The sequence below is a fragment of the Thalassophryne amazonica genome, chromosome 8, assembly GCF_902500255.1.
Source record: "Thalassophryne amazonica chromosome 8, fThaAma1.1, whole genome shotgun sequence".
Classification (NCBI taxonomy): domain Eukaryota; kingdom Metazoa; phylum Chordata; class Actinopteri; order Batrachoidiformes; family Batrachoididae; genus Thalassophryne; species Thalassophryne amazonica.
In genome coordinates, this window is record NC_047110.1 from 52,910,651 (window position 1) to 52,931,929 (window position 21,279).

The following is a 21,279-nucleotide window of genomic DNA, read 5'->3' on the forward strand; positions in this document are numbered from 1 at the left end:
GTTTCGAGCTGAGAACATCCTAATTTAAAGCTCTGTTCACCCAGGACGTCGTCAGAGAACAGAGAAGTTTCAGGAGAGGCCGGCATGAGGAGTTTACCCGGACATTCCACTGTTAAAGGAGATTTTGTAATGAAAGAACGTGCGGACAAATTTGCCGAGTCGGATCGGTGATGACGTGGCAAATCCGTCTGCGCCGCGACATGAAAAAAACCTCCGTGTTGAAAACCATTTGTAAAATTCAGGCGGCTTTTGATGGCTTTCAACAAGTGAGTAACTGAGAAATTGTTTAACAGCTTGGGCATGTTCCAACTTGTCCGTTAAGGTTTCCAACGGAGGTGTTTTTCCTGTGGCAACCCCCCGCGGTCGGGTCCGGCCCGACATGCGACTCTGCCCGCACGTTCTTTCATTACAAAATCTCCTTTAACAGTAGAATGTCTGGATAAACTCCTGATCCCGAATTCTTCTGAAAGTTCTCTGTTATCTCACGACGTCTTGGGTCCACAGAGCCTGAAATTAGGAAGTTTTCAGCTTGAAACAGCGAGACGCCGCCGCCTCGGAGCGCAGATCGCCATCAGGCACCGTGGGCCATCCTTACGGCGACAGTAAAACTCCAAAATCTCTCATCAGCCGTTAAAATTTTTACCGAAAACCAGCTGAATTTATCAAATGGTGTCCACTCAGTTGTGCCTTACAGGTTTTGAAAACATTTTATCAAACAAAGCAGCAGTCTCTGAGCCATTCCTAAACAATGAAAAAATCGACGAGAGGGTGGGCCACTCCTCACCCAAAGACTGCCCACAGGCGAATGACGTAACCGACAGGCGTGAAAAAACTCTCGCATGCCCACGAGGGTTCAAGCATGTCTGATGTAATCACACGTGATTCAAATCCATATAGTTTTTGAAAAAAATAATAAGGTCCGTTACTTTTCTCACAGACCTCGTATATATCGCTTTGCAGCTCAGAGCCCAATATATATCTCTGACATGCTTATGACATATGCACCTTTGGGACCTTCAGGACATCTGGGGCTCTCCTACTGACCATGTCAAGGGTTCAAAATAAATATGGTGAAGCAGTGTTTTGTTATAATGCAGCACATACCTGGAATTATCTCCCTGATGATGTTAGATAAAACCCAAATTTGACAAATGCAGACGACGTGTAATTAATACAGTTGTGCTCAAAAGTTTACATACCCTGGCAGAATTTTTGCAAAGAAATACAAACAATATGTCACTCTATGGTAAATCTGCATGCACTGAAAAAAGTGGAACACAGTGCACTTCATTCAAAGTACTTATTTACATTGATCTAATGGAAAATTGTGGTTTCCAGTTTAAATCTGCTGGAATCACTTTACAAAATCATAAATATACATTGTGAGAAACTAAAAAAATTAGCTGTAACAAATTACATCAATTTTTTAAGCTGATCCAAAGTATCATTTTTTTCAGTGTAGAGTAGACTTCTCAAAAACTGAGTGACTGCAAGAAGTAGAAGAGTGAGGAAAGCCACCAAGACACCCAGACAACCCAGGAGAAGTTATAGGCTTACGTGGCTGTGATTTGAGAAATTCTGCACAGTGCAAGCTTTGCATTTTTGTATCACCAGTTATCCATCTTCATGATGAAGTGGTTGGTGAAAGAAAATCCTTCTCTGCTCCACTCCACTATGAAGCTAAGAGTAGTGATACAAAATGCAGTAATGAAGTAACTATAAAATGTAACGTATAAAGTAACTATTAAAGTAACTTTTCAAAGTTACTGTGGCAACACTGCTTTCATGTCTTTTATTTTTTATTTTACTGCTCTGTAAAGCACTTTAAATTGCCCTAGTGTGTGAAATGTGCGATTGTTGGCTTGTTGAAGTTCTTGTGCTTTATTATTTTTCATTGTTATCATGATGGGAGACTATGGAGTTTTCTTTTAATTGATTAATTGCATGCTGAATATATATTGTGCTAACTTTACATTTAAGTGTGACCACTTAATGCAGAAGAGTTCTTCATGTGAAAAGAAAAAACAGAGCTCTCCACAGGGAATAAGATAAGAGAAGGCCACACTCCCCCATTTGAGAAAAATATATTTGTCTTGGCCAACCTTAAGTCTGGCACCTCTATCGGAGACGTAGGGAGGGTTATAACTGGCAAAACTGTTGCTAGGAACCTCCCCCTTATGATCCAGGCTGGATATATTCTGAGGTTTTGCTAATATGCGGCAGTGATGACACTCCTGCGAAAATAGAGACTTCAGATTAAAGCAAGACATCTGTCTTTCTCTTCCTCCACCGCAAGTCAGGGCGGCTATTGTTATTATATTAATATTATTATTTTTGACATGACCTGTGTTGGGAGAGGACAGTCCACTGAGGATATAAAGTTTGGTTGACATTATTTTGAAGACATCACTGCTGACAGACAAACAGACCCACATGGTCATTACAACAGACTCTTTCCACTACACAGTGAGGCTAATGAATATAAAGCTAACTGAAGCTAAAGCTATCCCACTCAGAAGCCAACAGAACACATTTTAATATGACCTTGACTCAACTTGGTGACAGAATGCTAAGAAGAGAAGGAGAGAACAACGTGCAAAGTTAAGAGCTGAAAAAGAGGTTCGTGTGCGATACTGGGAATTTTGGTATTGATCTGATACCAAGTAAATACAGGCCCAGTATCGCTGATATCAATACAGATACTCATACCGATACTTTTTCATATTTAAGCTTCATAGATCCAAAGGATCCAAAAGACCTAGGATAGAATTTTGCCAAACACTGTACGTGACAACAAAATACTTTATTATCACAATCAACATTTTTGTTTAAAAAATATCCCTCAACACAACTTAAAACAACTGACTGCTCAACAACAAGAGAGAAAAAAGCTTGAGTATCGATCTTTTTACATGAGGATCGTTCAATATCAATACCAGCGTTGGTATCGATATTATCGATATTAGGATTGATCCGCCCACCTCTAATCATCATACGTGCCACACAAAATCAAGCTGTTCCATCAGCTCCTTTATACGTACCTTATCTCCTGCTCTCCTTTTCCCTCAGCCCTTCATCTGCCCAAGCTGACAGTGAAATGGTGACATTCCAATCAGCAGCTACATTTAGAAGAGGGGAAAAGAAACTTTCCTCAAACAGGCTATCATTTCCATCACCCTCCCGTGACTCATCAGCTTTTACGGGGCACATCTATGATGCTAAGTTAATAACACAGGAAAGAGAGTGCGCTCCTGCACGAGAACGGGTGCAGCGTCTCACTCGCTAGTGAGCCCCTCATGAATCAAAATGACAAAGCCAATCTAGCGACAAATTCTCTTCTGGCTGTAAACTACTTTACTGTCTGGATGGGTGGATGCGAGAGGACAGGCCGGGAAATAGTAAGTTAATTTTAAGAAGAATAAATTCGGTTACATGCGCAGCCTCGACTACCCCACCTCTCATTCCCGGTGGTGGAGCTAATAGCATTTTGGTTTATGGGACGAGTGTTCTTCCTATTGACACAGGCTTTCCAGTTTGTGGGTGAACGTGTGTATCACAAAGGCATGTCTGCTGAGTGGAGATGGTCAGTAAAATACAAGTTCACTCCTGCCAACTAAAACCATAATACTGTGTATATTGTGTGAATATATATATATATATATATATATATATATATATATATATATATATATATATATATATATATATATGCTACTACTACTTGACAAGGAACAGTCTGTCAAAAAAGTCAGTCTTCTACTTCTGGTTGAGCAAAATTGATGACTGGTGATAATCACTAACAATTAATTAGATGTGCCTGTTCAACTGCCCATTAACACATACGAGGTCTGTCCGTAAAGTAACGGTCCTTTTTATTTTTTTCAAAAACTATATGGATTTCATTCATATGTTTTTACGTCAGACATGCTTGAACCCTCGTGCGCATGCGTGAGTTTTTCCACGCCTGTCGGTGACGTCATTCGCCTGTGAGCACTCCTTGTGGGAGGAGTCGTCCAGCCCCTCGTCGGAATTCCTTTGTCTGAGAAGTTGCTGAGAGACTGGCGCTTTGTTTGATCAAAAGTTTTTCTAAACCTGTGAGACACATCGAAGTGGACATGGTTCGAAAAATTAAGCTGGTTTTCAGTGAAAATTTTAACAGCTGATGAGAGATTTTGAGGTGATTCTGTCGCTTTAAGGACTTTTCACGGTGCGAGACGTCGCGCAGCGCTCTCAGGCGTCGTCGTCAGCCTGTTCAAGCTTAAAACCTCCACATTTCAGGCTCTGTTGATCCAGGACGTCGTGAGAGAACAGAGAAGTTTCAGAAGAAGTCGGTTTCAGCATTTTATCCGGATATTCCACTGTTAAAGGAGATTTTTTTAATAAAATGGACTTGCTCCATTTTTGGGAAAAGACTGTACCATAATATAATATGGATAAAGTGAAGCACTGAATACTTTTTGGATGCACTCGAAGACTTGAGGCTGTAATTGCTGCCAAAGGAGCATCAACAAGTATTGAGCAAAGGCTGTGAATACTTATGTACATGTGATTTCTTAGTTTTTTTTTTTTTTTTAATAAATTTGTAAAAAAAAAAAAAAAAAAAAAAAAAAAAAAAAAAAAACTTTGTCATGTTGTCATTATGTGGTGTTGTGAGTAGAATTTTGAGAGAAAAAAAAAAAAAGAATTTACTCCATTTTGGAATAAGGCTGTAACATAAAAACATGTGGAAAAACTGAAGTGCGTGAATACTTTTCAGATGCAATGTATTGGCCGCATCGCACAGTATTTATCTCCTCTGGTTGGAAACAGAGATACAACATCAAAATTAGACTTTCATCGTCTGCTGCTGGTAAATTTATGCCATTGAAGGACATGTATGACATTCAGAAGACAGGAAGTGAACTCGGCACCAAGTTATTCCAAGCTGAAAATATTTTAATTTACCATAAAAGAATGAAAAAAGCACAAGAATAATGGTTACCATTAGTTTTAATAAGTGATTATGTTTTGTAACATTAAAATATAATGCAATGCTAAAATACCCTCAGCTGTATGAGCCTTGTGTTCTTTATAATTTGCAGTTGTTTAAGTATTAAGATCCTGTTGTCTTCCATACAGTTTGTACGTGTTCAATGAAGCCCCTCTATTGATCAGTCAGTCAAAACCAATATTTACGTTTTAACATTTACATGAGCTTTTGACAAAAGCGAAAGTTATGCAAATCAAGGAATTTTTTTTTAGATCACCTTCTGTGCATTTGCTGGTATTAATGAGACGACTTTAACTCCACAGGAAGTTAGCTTTTAGTGGAAGTTAGCGTGCCGCAAAATGTGTTTTGCAGCTAGCTACCAGCCTGTGACGTTACTGTGCAAACAGCTGCAAAATAAGTTCAGAGGTGTTATTAGGTTCCAAAAATGGCATTTTCAGTTTTAGATGTGTTTATTTCTCACTATCTTTTACATAATATATGACAAAGAAGATATATTTACACACAAATGAAACAGAGTTTTGCAGCTAGCTACCAGCCTGTGACATCACTGTGCTAACAGCTGCAAAATAAGTTCAGAGGTGTTATTAGGTTCCAAAAATGGCATTTTCAGTTTTAGATGTGTTTATTTCTCACTATCCTTTACATAATATATGACAAAGAAGATATATTTACACACAAATGAAACAGAGTTTTGCAGCTAGCTACCAGCCTGTGACATCACTGTGCTAACAGCTGCAAAATAAGTTCAGAGGTATTATTAGGTTCCAAAAACGGCATTTTCAGTTTTAGATGTGTTTATTTCTCACTATCTTTTACATAATATATGACAAAGAAGATATATTTACACACAAATGAAACAGAGTTTTGCAGCTTGCTACCAGCCTGTGACATCACTATGCTAACATCCGCATTATAATTTCAGAGGTATTATCAGGTTCCAAAAAATGGCATTTTTGGTTTTAGAAGTGTTTATTTCTCGCTAGCTTTTACATAATATATGAGAGACATGCATGTAAGCACAAAGCAAAGCGGTTTTGAAGAGACCAGCCACCAACGTCACGGTGCAACTCCACTCTGATTGGCTGTCATCCCCCGCCACTCAAAAACAAAGCAGAACAGATTCAAACAGAATGTGACTTTTTAACATCTTGAAATACGTCATAAAATAGGTCAAGGTTAGCCATCTTTAAACTTGTCCAAGGTCTGTGTCCCAAGAATGCTCCCTGTGAATTTGAAGACTCTGGCAGTAGGACTGGACTTATGCTGAACACAGACAGACAGACAGATGGACAGACGCCAGGTCTTTGCAATACCCGATGGCCATATGTTGGCCTCGGGTAAAAATACAAGGTTCTTGATTTTGTTTTTGTTTCTAGTGCTGTATCAGTTGTTTCTTGCTTTTGTTTTCATTCCTTGACCTGGTGGTTCACAGCCTTGGTTAGAGATTCAGTGAGGTCCAGGAGCACTGTGGCCTGACCCCAGACAATCAGGCTGTAATGCTGGAGTGACCTTTACCATCCACAGTTGTCTATAAACACAGCGTGACGCTGTCGTGTTTCTACTGTCTGTCTGCTGTGAGTGACCTCATAAAACATTTAATTGGTCTCACCTGACACCTTAGTCAACCAGTACACAGACGGGCTCAATTCTTGGACGCAGGGTTTATGTTTCGATGGTTGTACTCACATCTGTGATGTTGTCCACTTTAACCGAGGAGGAGAAGTTGTGTGCCTGTGTTTTGCTGGTGCCACACGTCACCATGTCCCCCATGGGCAGGGACGCTTTGTCATTCATTTCTATTTCTATTCAGCATTCATTCATTTTCTATTCCCACTTACTCCAATTAAGGGTCACAGGGGAGGCTGGAGCCTATCCCAGCAGTCATAGTGCATGAGGCGGGTTACACCCTGGACAGGACATTAGTCTATCCCAGGGCCACATACAGAAGGACAAATGCATTCATACCTACAGTCAATTTAGTGTTTCCAGTTCATCTAACCTGCATGTCTTTGGAAGTGAAAGGAAGCCGGAGCAAACTCACGCGAACACGGGGAGAACATGCCAACCTCACACAGAAAGGACCAGGTGGGAAGTGATCACCTGACTTTCTTGCTGTGAGACAACAGTACAGTACCACAGTAACTAAGTTACTGTGGTACTGTACTACAACATAAGTAATACATGAGAAACAAGTATGGTTTGCTCAGAGTTGGAGTGTGCTTCATCATGAAGCTGTATAACCAACTTCATGTTTTTGGTGAAAGAAAATCCTCCTCTATACCACGTCATCACGAAACTGTGTAACTGGGGATACAGAATGCAAAACATGCACTTTGCACAATTTCTCCAATCACAGCCAGAGAAGCCTATAACTTCTTCTGGGTGTCTTGGTGGCTTTCCTCACTCTTTTACTTGCACAGTCACTCAGTTTTTGAGAACTGTCTACTCCACACAGATTTACCATAGAGGGCCATACTGTTTGTATTTATTCATAATTCATAAATACGTAAAGTTCAAGACATATTCAGTGACTTGGAAGTGTTCATGTATCCATCCCCTGACTTGCGTGAAGAAAACTGGTAATGGAACACTTTGGTATAATACCTGTAAATATTATACTAAAGTGTTCCATTACATATGCAACCCATCATCTTGGCTTTTATATTTTACTTAATTTATGTCAAACTGTAGAGATGTGCTTTCAGTTTGAGTTTAAGGAAGATAATTTTAGAAATTTTTATTTTATGTATTTGAAATGGCATAAACAAAATAAAACCTGTGAAATACTGTGTTCCAATACATTCAGATGCCACTGTACGTGTGAGCGTCAACCCCAGCTGTTCATAATTTTTGATAATTTATTCAGCATCTACTAAACCACGTGTCAAACTCAAGGCCCGCGGGCCAGATGTGGCCCGCCACATCAAGTAAGCAAGTGCTTAATTGGTCGTAAAAAACAGGTTGTCTTAAAATAGGGCTGTTGCTTTAAATCGTGTTTTGACCATAAACTAAATTTCCCACAAGACACTGCGATTATGTTACCACAAAGTGACAGCCAGAAGCCCTCTGGTGTCAGCATCCCACCACTACATCGCAGTGTCCACAAGTGAAATTCATCAGATTGAGAAATATCCACAGATTATCCCCAAATGTCCAGGAAGCGAAAGATTGATGCAGATGGAAGGCAGTTTCATGAAAGATGGGAAGGCAAATACAACCCCTGGCAAAAATTATGGAATCACCGGCCTCGGAGGATGTTCATTCAGTTGTTTAATTTTGTAGAAAAAAAGCAGATCACAGACATGACACAAAACTAAAGTCATTTCAAATGGCAACTTTCTGGCTTTAAGAAACACTATAAGAAATCAGGAAAAATAATTGTGGCAGTCAGTAACGGTTACTTTTTTAGACCAAGCAGAGGGAAAAAAAATATGGACTCACTCAATTCTGAGGAATAAATTATGGAATCACCCTGTAAATTTTCATCCCCAAAACTAACACGTGCATCAAATCAGATCTGCTCATTAGTCTGCATCTAAAAAGGAGTGATCACACCTTGGAGAGCTGTTGCACCAAGTGGACTGACATGAATCATGGCTCCAACACGAGAGATGTCAACTGAAACAAAGGAGAGGATTATCAAACTCTTAAAAGAGGGTAAATCATCACGCAATGTTGCAAAAGATGTTGGTTGTTCACAGTCAGCTGTGTCTAAACTCTGGACCAAATACAAACAACATGGGAAGGTTGTTAAAGGCAAACATACTGGTAGACCAAGGAAGACATCAAAGCGTCAAGACAGAAAACTTAAAGCAATATGTTTCAAAAATGCATCGAAAATGCACAACAAAACAAATGAGGAACGAGTGGGAGGAAACTGGAGTCAACGTCTGTGACCGAACTGTAAGAAACTGCCTAAAGGAAATGGGATTTACATACAGAAAAGCTAAACGAAACCCATCACTAACACCTAAACAGAAAAAAACTGTTATGTGTCGGACGCAGGACGGAGAACCGACCAGTATGTATGTCTTGTGTGTTATGAGGCGGTGTCGGTCATTAAAGAGTACAATCTACATCGGCATTTTGAGACTAAACATGGAGCTAAGTATGCTGAAGTTAGCCTTCAAGAAAAACAACAAATTGCAAAAGAATTAAAAGGCAAACTGCGATCGCAACAGAATGTGTTCACAAAAGCCACCACCAAAAATGATGCAGCAGTGAAAGCTAGCTTTATTGTGGCTGAAGAAATCGCTCGCGCTTCAAAGTCTTTTTCGGAGGGTGCCTTTTTGCAGCAGTGCATGCTGAAGGTGTGTGAGCAGGTGTGCCCCGGCCAGACAGAGACTTTTAAAAATGTCAGTTTGTCAAGAAACACCATCGTGGACCGAGTCAAGGAGCTAGCAGGAAACCTGTCAACACAGCTGGCCAAAGAGTCACGCAGTTACACAGCTTTTTCATTAGCTGTTGATGAAACCACAGACAACACGGACACGGCCCAGCTATCTATTTTTATTAGAGGCGTAAAGTCAGACCTCTCTGTCACCGAGGAGCTCTTGGATGTAGCTGCCATGCATAGGAACACAACGGGACGGGATATTTATGAAGTGGTGGAGAAGTCTGTAAGTAAAATTGGATTGCCCTGGGAAAAATTGGTGGGATTAACTACAGATGGTGCACCTGCAATGAGTGGAGAAAAAAACGGGCCTGGTTGGATTGGCCTGTCACGTGCCTCTGATAACGTATCATTGCATTATCCACCAAGAAGCTTTGTGTGGAAAGGTGCTGGGGATGGAGAATATAATAACAACAGTCATGAAAACAGTGAACTTCATTCGGGCGCGTGGCCTGAATCACTGCCAGTTCCAGCTGTTCTTGCAGGAGACGGGCTCAGAGCACGAAGATGTGCTGTACCATACAGAAGTGCGGTGGCTGAGTAGGAGCAAAATCCTCAAACGATTTTTTTGAGCTTAGGAAAGATATTGCTGTTTTCATGCAGAGTAAAGGAAAACCTGTGTCTCAACTGGCTGATCCAAACTGGCTGTGTGATTTTGCTATGTTATGTGACATAACTGACCATCTTGCTCAACTGAATAAGAGGCTGCAGGGACGCAAACAATTGATTACGCAGATGTTGGACATGATCACATGTTTCCAGCGTAAACTTGACCTATGGAAGTGCCAAGTGGGACAGGGCAATCTTGCCCACTTTTCTGTTTGTCAAAAGATTTCAGCCTCAGTTCCTGGTGTTTTTTCATGTACCAGGTTGGCTACCAAACTGAGCCAGTTAATGAATGAGTTTGATCGGTGCTTCTCTGACTTCAGAGCACAGCACTTGAGCTTTGCCATCTTTTCCAGTCCTTTCACCACCGATGTCAGCAGTGTGCCCCATCACCTTCAAATGGAGTTAATCAAGCTTCAAAGCGACAGTGACCTGAGAGCAAAGTTCCAGGATGCTGAAATCGAGGACTTTTACTGTCTTCTGCCCCCTGGTGTGATGCCACAGCTTCGGGTTCATGCTGCCCGTGTTCTGTCAATGTTTGGGAGCACCTATCTGTGCGAACAGATGTTTTCAGTAATGAATCTGAACAAAACCAAGCACAGATCACGCCTCACTGTTGACAACCTCCACGCTGTTTTACGGATTGCCACAGCACAAGAGCTAAAACCAGACATTGACACAAAGGAAAACGGTGTCAGACATCTGGCCAGAAAACAGATAGGTAAGCATTTTTAAAAACCTAATTAAAATATATGGTAATAAAATGTATTTCAGCCAAGAATAAAATAGTTAAACTGAGTGCAATTTAATGATTGTGCTTGCATTTTGTTTTGTGTTTGTTGTTTTCAGAACATGATGAATGGATGAGGATGGTGGAGAGGGGATCCACTTGGTGTGTTCAAGGACAGGCAGTATATACTCATCATTTTCAACTCATAATTGTTAATTGAGACAACCCTTATTTTGTTATTTTCAGTTTATTACATATACTACCTTATGTGTAGCCATGCATTTGTTGTTTACAAGTTTATGTGTTTATACAGACAAATGTTTACTCCTGCAAGGCTGAGTTCAGCCATTTATTTTTGTAAAACGTTTTTTGTAAAACATGTGTCACACATGTTCTTAGCATCTGGTTGGTTGTATTATTCATTTTTATATTATTCTGACCCTCTCAACTGGGTCAAAAATGTTTTATTATTGTTATTTAAATGTTTCTTTATTTACTTGAATAGTTTGATCATTGATCAGTGGAGTAATGTGTATTTCTTAACCTGCCAAATATGGGATTTTAAGGATTATTGTTAACAGAGCAACAAGCAAACACATTTTTGCATTTATGCAAATGTATACGTAATATTTGTAACTTCAGTAAGTAGTAATAAATACAGAAAGGTATTTAACAATATGTTACGGAGTAGTTACATTTATTATACATTATATTTGGTTACATTTATACAGTTTTACAGTTACATCTGGCCCTTTGAGGGCAACCATTATGCTGATGTGGCCCGCTGTGAAAATGAGTTTGACACTCCTGTACTAAACCATCCACAACAGGTGGCAAACATCTATGGGATCTTATGTAGGCAAAACAAAGTTGGTCTTTTGGACATTCTGGTGCATCAAGGTTCAGCGAATACAGTGTAGTTTATTTTAATTTGGTGAGTTACAGTATGAGAACATTTATTTGTTTTTGAGTTCCTGCTGACACAAGCTGGCTTGTCCAAGTCCTATGTTGTTAACAGGGCAGGGGAAAAAAACATTTAGCATTGTCCACTTACATACTACAGTCAGGTCTATACATATTTGGACAGTTATACTATTTTTATTATTTAGGCTCTATAGTCATCACAATGGCGTCGACATCAAACCCAGATGATCTTTTCATGTTGACATTTAACTTTAATTCCAGGTGTTTAACAAAAATATAACATTAACTTTTTTGGAATTAAGACAGTTTTATGCGCACTGCCTCCACCTTTAGAGTTCCTAAATAATTGGACAAACTAAATATAAACATTATTTTTAATACAAATCATCACTTTTATGGCCAGTTTTCTGTAGACATGGCTGGGGATGTATACATGGACAGTTCCAAGTTACTGAATATGACGGACTTCATTTCCATCAATATATTACCATTATGATGACATTGTTGACATCTATATTATAATAGCCCAGTCGCCTGTGTGTGTGTGTGTGTGTGTGTGTGTGTGTGTGTGTGTGTGTGTGTGTGTGTGTGTGTGTGTGTGTGTGTGTGTGTGTGTGTGTGTGTGTGTGTGTGTGTGTGTGTGTGTGTGTGTGTGTGTGGCTTTGATCACGGCAAAACTGGGGTGAGCTGACATTTGCTGTTTGGCATGCTTATGTATTTTTGGGTCAAGGATGAACTCTGCGAAAATGGAAAGTTAATAGGACAAATATTTTTGGAGAGCAATTTTAGTTCACCAATAACCAAGAGTTTGGGGTTTTGAGGTTTTAAATGATTTTATTGTGGTTCATGTTAGTTAAACAGTGTTGTGTTATTGATTTATTGTGTTTTTGTAGATCATTTGGTTTAATCAGTCTGCGTGCATGCTTGCGTGTGTGCATATGTATAACTTTGATTATGGAGAAACTGGGGAGGGCTGACGTTTGCTGTTTGGTATGCTTATGAATTTTGGGTCAAGGATGAATGCCGCCAAAAGGGAAGTTGATCGGACTAATATTTTTGGAGAAACTATGGATATTAGTTAACAACACTGAACAATGGATTATGATAATTACATTCTGGACTCACACCCAATTCCAGCAGGGGCGGTAGATCCTCTACATATTAACCCTCTGGGGCAGACGCCGTCGTATACGACGGCTAAGACCAAGCTTTACTAAATTAGAAATAACTTTTTAATGATATGAGATAGAAGCTTACTTTTTTGCTGAAAAGTTAACTCTGCAGGCTTTTGAGCCAGCCATCAGCCATCTTTGTACTCCTCATAGAAGCTGTTTGATGACATGTGCAATGTGAGTGTCCAATCAGAATTGGTTCACCGTCACATGGTTTTCCAAAATCCAATCATAGGGCAGACTGATCCCACGTGAAAAGGCAAAGATTGTTTTCAGGAGTGATATGTTACTAGTTGGCCCATTTGAATAGCCCCCTGGGTGCTCCAATGAGTACATACTATTGGTCTCCATGTGTCCTGCGCCATTACACACAGTGATCAGAGAAGCAGACGGAGCAGATGGAGAACCGCTGATGACAATCTCACGTGCTCAAACAAAGAGTGTATAACTATCAGGATTTCTCCACTAGTTTGCATGTGAATGTTACTGGATAACTCTGTTGCTTTCTTGGTGTAAAGCACTTGTTTACCATATCAATGGAGCGAGGGGGAGGGCCTTCCAGGAGCCAAAGTGGGCCAAAGTGTGAATTAAAGCTGCTTTAGGAACAGCACAGAACACTCCAAAACACAGTAGATTTAGAAGTTTGTGATTTAACCTTTGTGTAATAGCAGACAGAAATTGCTTTGAGATGAAGACAACAAAATGCATAGTCCATTTTGTATATATTGTTCAAAATGTGCATTTGTTTTTATTGTTTAAACCTTTTTGTTGTACAGTCTTTCACACAAGACCTCAAATTACCTTTATAAAGTGTCAAAGCAGTTGTTTATTATAGTTTGCTGTGTGTTGAATGTGTGTGGAAAATTATTTTTCACTTTATTTTTTCCTTTCTTATTTTTGATTGTAAACCTTTATTACACTTATAAAACACAACAAAAGCATATATATTATGAAAGCACAAGTTGTCCTGAAAAAAAGAGACATAAAACTTGATTGTGGGATGCAGGGAGAGCTGTTAACAGCAATAATAAAACATTTATGCCAGGCGAGTGAACTGTCCAAAAAATGCCCTCGGACTCCAAAGGGTTAAAAGCGTGCTTGCATGCATGCATGATTTTATTTAGTAAATTCAATGGAAGTACATAATTTAATTGTAAATACATTAAAAATACATGGGTGACACAAGAAGGTAAAAACATTTATTTCCATTGTGGTCCATTTAAAAATCAAGTGACAAAATAGAAGTAATAGCAAGTCCCTTCGGCTGCTCCTGTGTTTGTCCACACTGAAACCAAGAGCAATAACCACTTGGCCACTGCCCCTACTCACATAATAGAAGTAATAATAAAATAAAATAATAGTAATAGCGTGTATATGATAAGAACCTAAACAATTTATAAATATATTAAGACAGTAAATTAACATTAAAATGTTACATAATTAGCATGAAATGAAAGGGTTAAGTTCTTCTAAAAACTGTTCAGGTCTACGGTCTAATGATCTAAAAACATTCTAACTCATTATAGAAACTTTGCATAATTTGATACCACCTTGGAAAAAAGTCAGCTACCTATTTTATAAACACTACCCAATCAAGCACCCATGCATCCCCACGGGCAACGCAGGGATGCATGCACACATGCACACACGCTTTTAATATATAGATGATTTACTTCCCTCTGCTGGACTGGTGTGTGTGTGGTGTGCAGGGGGCCGTAAATCATCTATATATTAAATGCATGTGTCCATGATTTTATTTAGTAAGTTCAATGTAAGTACATAATGTAATTGTAAATACATTAAAATGCATGGATGACACAAGAAAGTGAAAACATTTATTTCCATTGTGGTCCATTTAAAAATTAAATGACAAAATAGAAGTAAAAATAAAATAATTATTATAGTAATACTGATAGTAGTAGTAGTAATAATAATAATAATAATAATAGTAATAATAGTAATAATAATAATAATAATAATAATAATAATAATAATAATTGTGTATATGCTAACAAGAACCTAAATAATTTATAAATACATTAAGACAGTAAATTAACATTTAAAAAATTACATAATTAAAAGGAAATAAAAGGGTTGAGTTCTTCAAAAACCTATTGAGGTCTAAGGTTCTAAAAACATTCTGGAAACACACACTATTCCAACTCATTATAGAAATTTTGCACAATTTATTACCACCCTTGAAAAATGTCAGCTACCTGTTTTATAAACCCTAACCCAATCTAGAGTCCATGGATCCCCACGGGCAACACGCTAGTTTTTATTAACCCACTACAAGCACATACTGACTGATTCATTTCAGTTTCATTGTGGTGTACAGAAACAAAATTGTAAAAATTGCATCACTGTCCAAATACTAATGGGCCTAACTTCTGAAATTGGCTCTTAGCTCTAACAAGCGTGGTTTGTGCTCTCAGTATGTGCAACTTAACTGGAGGAATGATAGTATTGACATAAACATGTACAAAGTAACATGCACTGATTTCCCTCTGGATGTTTGCAGCTATATTTTCCCACAGTTATTATGAGGGGAACACAGAGCGCCCCGGGTGGGATCCATGTCTCCATGTGACCTCTGCTGACCTCCATTTTTGTGTCACGACACTGAGGCTGCAGCTGCTCCACCAACAAGGCGAATAACATGTCTGGCCTGAAGGGAGTCATGAGTACAGATCTGCTGTTGTTCTCTGTTTTGTGCACGATCACCTACGTGCACAGTCATACTTCTGTTTGTTTAACACAGACTACTTACAGCAAACACTTCCTTCTGTCCACACTCATATTCCCAATTGTTTCCAAAAGAGCTCTTCTTTTTCTCTCCCTTTATTTCATTCATTACTCATTTTCTTTTACATGCTCAGGTTCTCTGTTGGTTGTTTCACATTTTTTTTGTATTTGACCGACACCTTACCTTTCCATTATTGCCCTGATGAAAAAACAAAAACAAAATTAACTCACAGTTGAGCTGAACAAATGTGCACAAAATAGCGGTGTTTAGCTTTGTCCTCTCCTGGAAAGGATACGTACATACATATGTCCTGGAACTGGCTGGATTAAGAGCTTCTTTTCAGGGTCAGCAGAGCTGAAAGCCTCAAATGTTCTCCCCATGAACTCATCCTTAAGCTTATTGAGTTAAAACATATGGGTCCCTGACTTTTCCCTGCACAGCCTTCCACCAAGATACATCCTTTAGCGTTTGGATAGTGGGCGGAGCGCGTGCGCACACACACACACACACACACACACACATCCATACGAAAACACAAAATATTTACTTGTCACACTGTGCCACTCATGCCAAAGCCCAAGGTGCTTTGTGTGATTTAATATTTGCAGACATATTTGTGAGCGGTCTGCAATGCACTTTACACTATACAGAGCATCTGGAAAGTATTCACAGAGCTTCATTTTTTCAAATTTTGTTATGTTCCGTCTGGCCACTCTACCATACAGGCCTGATTGGTGGATTACTGCAGAGATGTTTGTCCTTCTGGAAGGTTCTTTTCTCTACACAGAGGAATGCTGGAGCTCTGACAGAGTGACCATCAGGTTCTTGGTCACCTTATATGTACGTATGTAGACAGGTGTGTGCCTTTCCAAATCATGCACAATCAACTGAATATCCCCTAGGTGGACTCCCGTTAAGCTGTACAAACATGTCAAGGGATTTCTTTTTCACATTATCATTATGGTGTATTGTGTGTTTAGGCGTTTAATCCATTTTGGAATGAGGCTGTAACATGACAAAATGTGGAAAAAGTGAAGCGCTGTGAATACTTTCTGGATGCACCTTATTACTCAAGTGAGGACATGTTGGCCAGCACTCACATTTGCAATGGTTGGGTGTTATTTTGTTTATTATTTTTGAGGGGTGGGGGTTGAAATTATGTTTTCTTTAGACTAAATATCTTTGGCGTTTTTACATGTTTTTATTACTGCTACTACTACTTAAGGATGAGTTCATGGGGAGAACATGTGAGGCTTTCAGCTCTGCTGATGTTTTGTCACTTGGTGGTCTCCAGTGTCATCTTCTAAGCTGTCGTGTGCTGGGGCAGCAGGCTGAAGGCAGCTGACTCAAACAGAGTCAACAAGCTCATCAGAAGAGCTGGTTCTGTCCTGGGGGTTGATCTGCAGTCTGTGGTGGAGGTGTCAGACTGGACGATGTTGAGGAAATTGCTCAGCATCCAGGACAACACCTCCCACCCCCCGCATGCCACACTGACATCCTGTTAGAGCACCTTCAGCCAAAGACTGAGACCACTGAGGTGCACCACAGAACACCACAGGAGGTCTTTTCTACCGGTGGCAATCAGAATGTATAATTCCTCCCCCTTCTGCAGGATGAATACATAATGAACAATCATCCAGAGTTATTCAGTTACTCAGAGTTATGTGCAAGATTATCGAACATCTTGTGCAAATCTCTTCCAGTCATTTCATATAAATTTGTTGTACTTATTGTAGACAATAACAATACCAGTAGTGATTCGAGCCCTGGGCCTTATAAAAAAGGGATGACAACAGAACTACAGAACCCAGCTAACATCAAAACACAAGAATTACAGAAGATCATACAATGTGGGACATTTCATACAGTCACAAAAGACATTATCCATCAAATAGGGTCATTCTACAAACATTCTAAACCGAGGTTCAAGGAGTGGGTCCTGTGGGTGGGTTGTATCATGGATTGAAGTAAAAGGAAATAATAATTATTATTATAATTATAATAATAGGCAATAACAGGCCGTGGTTAGCACTGTTGCCTCACAGCAAAAAGGTCCTGGGATTTCTTCCTGTCTGGTCCTTTCTCTGTAGAGTTTGTATGTTCTGCCCGTGTTTGTATGGGTTTGCACTACCTTCTTCCCACTTCCAAAGACATGCAAGTTAGGTGAATTGGACACTTTAAATTGACCATAGGATTGTGGCCCTGTGATACGCTGGTATCCTGTCCAGGGTGTACCCAACTTTTTGCCCTGTAACTGTTGGGATAGGCTCCAGTAGAGTACCTTTATTCAGAGAGTAGCAACAACTGAGAAGTAAGTAAGTAAGTAAGTACACTTTATTTACCGTATTTTACGCACCATAAGGCGCACCTAAAAGCCTTAATTTTCACAAAAATCGGCCGTGCGCCCTATAATCCGGTGCGCCTTATGTGCGCAGTGAATTCCAAAATCTGTAAAAACAACCGACGTTGTCTTTGACCATCGGAATATCGGACCATTTCCCGCTGACACAGGGACGTAATACGTAAAGTACGTACGCTGGCAGCGATAAACCAATCGGAGAACATTACGTAATACGTAAAGTACGTACGCTGGTAGCGTAGAGTACGTACTCTGCCAGCGATAAACCAATCAGAGAAGAGTCCGTGAGTCCGTGGTACGTACACTTACCTTTGCCACTCCTCCGGTAGTTACCGTATACTACAGGTATCCTGCAAAACAACATTTGTTTGTCTAAGGACCCCTGAAAATGGCGCCAGCGAAGAGACATGCTTACGAGGCACAATTCAAACTGCAGGCTATCAGTTACGCGGTTATTCATGGGAATAGAGCAGCTGTGAGAGGAAACAAGAAAATGAACTGCGCCAAGTTAAAAAGACCAAACGGAGTTTCCGCGGAAACAAAGCGAGGTGGCCACAGCTAGAAGACCAACTCGAGCAATGGGTCATTGAACAAAGAACAGCTAGGAGAAGCGTCTCTAAAGTCACCATTCGGCTGAAGGCAACAACGATAGCGATGATGAGCGGGAACCTGGCGTGTTCAATGGCAAAATTGCCCAGCTGTTCAATTCAGACACAGAAGATGAAGACTTCGATGGATTTGTGACAGAACCATATTAAAAAATAATGTGAGTACCATATTGTTAAATACCGGTAGTTCAAAGTTGTTAAAAAGTTCAAATAAACTCACCGTTTTGCTTCCGTGACCTTTTTTTTTTTTGTAGACTATATGTTTTAGCGTGCGCATTTTGTAAGGGTTAAGTACCCACTAATTGAGGCCACGCCTTATAATCCGGTGCGCCTTATGGTGCAGAAAATACGGTATATAGCACTTTTCACAGACCAGGGTCACAAAGTGCTTCACATGATAAAATCAATAAATACAAAATATCACATAAAAACATTTAAAAGAAGATCAAGCTAAAATGCAATTTTAAAAAGGTGAGTCTTAAGTTGCTTTTTAAAAGCATCGACAGAGTCTACTGAGCAAAGGGAGCAGGGAAGCTCATTCCAAAGGTGCGGCGCCATGGCTTTAAAAGATCTGTCCCCTCGAGTTTTAAACAGGTACGGGGAACCATCAGCAGGTTCATGTTGGAGGACCTCAGGCCCCGGGTGCACACATACGGTTGGATCAGGTCCTTGATGTATTCCGGAGCCTGCCCGTGCAGAGCTCTAAATGTAAGCACCAGGATTTTATAATTTATCCTAAACGAGACAGGGAGCCAATGCAGGGACTTGAGTATTGGGCTAATATGGGCTCTCCTGTGGGTGCGGGTCAGAAGCTGTGCAGCGGAGTTTTGCACAACCTGCAAACGAGCCAGTTCTTTCTTATTAAGACACGTGAACAGGCTGTTACAATAATCCAATCACGAAGATATAAAAGCATGTACAGTCATCTCTAACTCTTCAAAAGACACCATTTTTCGAAGTTTAGAGATATTCCAGATCTGGAAAAAACAATTCTAACTGTTTCGTATGATGTTCCAGAGACATCCCTTCATCCAAGATAATGCCAAGGTTGCGCAGGCTACCCTTAACTGAACTATTCAGTTCACCAAGGTTTAGCCTGATAGCATGCATGGCACTCTCCGGAGCAACAATCAATGTTTCAGTCTTATCCGTGTTCAGCTGCAAGCTGTTTTCACTGAGCCATTCCTTAACTTTGGTGAGACAATTGGTTAAAGAATTGAGTTTCTGGGTCTCAGTTGTTTTAAAGGAACAATACAGCTGCAGGTCATCAGCATAGAGATGACAGGATACGTCACAAAACTGCTGGATCAACTTGCCGAGAGGGATGATGTACAAAAGAAATAAAATAGGTCCCAGAACGGAGCCCTGGGGCACACCCCACAAAAGGTCAGCAGACTCAGACATCACATTATCAACAGACACACTAAAAGTTCTACCAACCAGGTAAGAGCTAAACCACTCTAATACAGGACCCGACATCCCCACCAGATCCTGTAGTCTCCTGATCAGGATGCCATAGTCAACTGTGTCAAATGCAGATCTAACAAAACCAGGACAGTGCATTTGCCAGTGTCAGCGGCCATCATAATGTCATTCGACACTTTCAACAGAGCCGTTTCAGTGGAGTGAAACTCACGGTACCCAGATTGAAAAGTGTCATAAATGTTGTTAGCCTGCAAAAAGAAAGTTAGTTGGGCACAGACCAATTTTTCCAGGACTTTAGCCAGGAAAGGGGTTTTTGATATTGGCCTAAAGTGCTTCAGATGAACATGGCGCCATTTATGGGCCAACTGTGCTGAACTACTGAATGAACCTTTTATGTTTTCAACATTTTTTTTTTCAATTAACCACATACAGCAACACATCCAGGTACAGGTACTATCAAAGTAAATATAAAAATAACGAAGCTGTCAAATTTACATGAATTTACAATTGATGATGATTTATTTAGTTAATTTGTAGCCTGATTTATGCTTCTGCAGCTCTGTAACTAGAGGTGGGCAGATCGATCCTAATATCGATAATATCAATACCAACGCTGGTATTGATATTGAACGATCCTCGTGTAAAAAGATCGATACTCAAGCTTTTTTTCTCTCCCGCACGCACTGACTGCTGCGCATGCAGATTCATCAGCTGCGCTGTGTCACACAACACAGAGCAGTGCACCCTCCCCCCTCTGGTCTTTTGCTGTTATGCCGTCATGTGGCTCAGCGGCGCCAGCCAACAGCTTTGCAGGTAGGCTCAGCCTGGCCCGCCCACTCAGCGCTCTCGTCTACCTCAGGAGATTTTGTTTTAAGTTGTGTTGAGTGATATTTTTTTTAAACAAAAATGTTGATTGTGATAATAAAGTATTTTGTTGTGATGTACAATGTTTGGCAAAATTCTATCCTAGATCTTTTGGATCCTTTGGATCTATGAAGCTTAAATATGAAAAAGTATCAATATCGGCGATACTGGGCCTGTATTTACTTGATATCGGATCAATACCAAAATTCCCAGTATCGCCCACCTCTATCTGTAACTCCGTGTCATGAAGTCGACATTTGTGGCACTTTTAAAGTTCTCCGTCTGTGGATTATGCTTTATTCTGGACTAATTTGTCCCTCAGCAAGCTTTTCTTTCTACAATCATCACCTTCAAATCAAAAAGGTAAGGTGTATAAGTTCCTCTTTTTCTGTCAAATGTATGTAATCCCAAAATGCATCAGTGTGCACACTGCAAAAACTATTAAAATATGAGAGGAAAGAG

The 21,279-nt window shown here is 39.9% G+C and overlaps 1 protein-coding gene and 1 pseudogene across 1 annotated transcript in view; one reads left to right on the forward strand and one right to left on the reverse strand.

The window, feature by feature from the left end:
• Positions 1-3,139, reverse strand: part of tspan18b (tetraspanin 18b) — a 180,567-nt gene extending 177,428 nt beyond the window's left edge. Inside the window, exon 1 of the mRNA XM_034176263.1 lies at positions 3,042-3,139. The gene's annotated coding sequence lies outside the window, so the exon portion shown is untranslated. The remainder of the gene's footprint in view (positions 1-3,041) is intronic.
• Positions 1-10,939, forward strand: part of LOC117514903 — a 59,401-nt pseudogene extending 48,462 nt beyond the window's left edge.
• Positions 10,940-21,279: the final 10,340 nt, after the last annotated feature.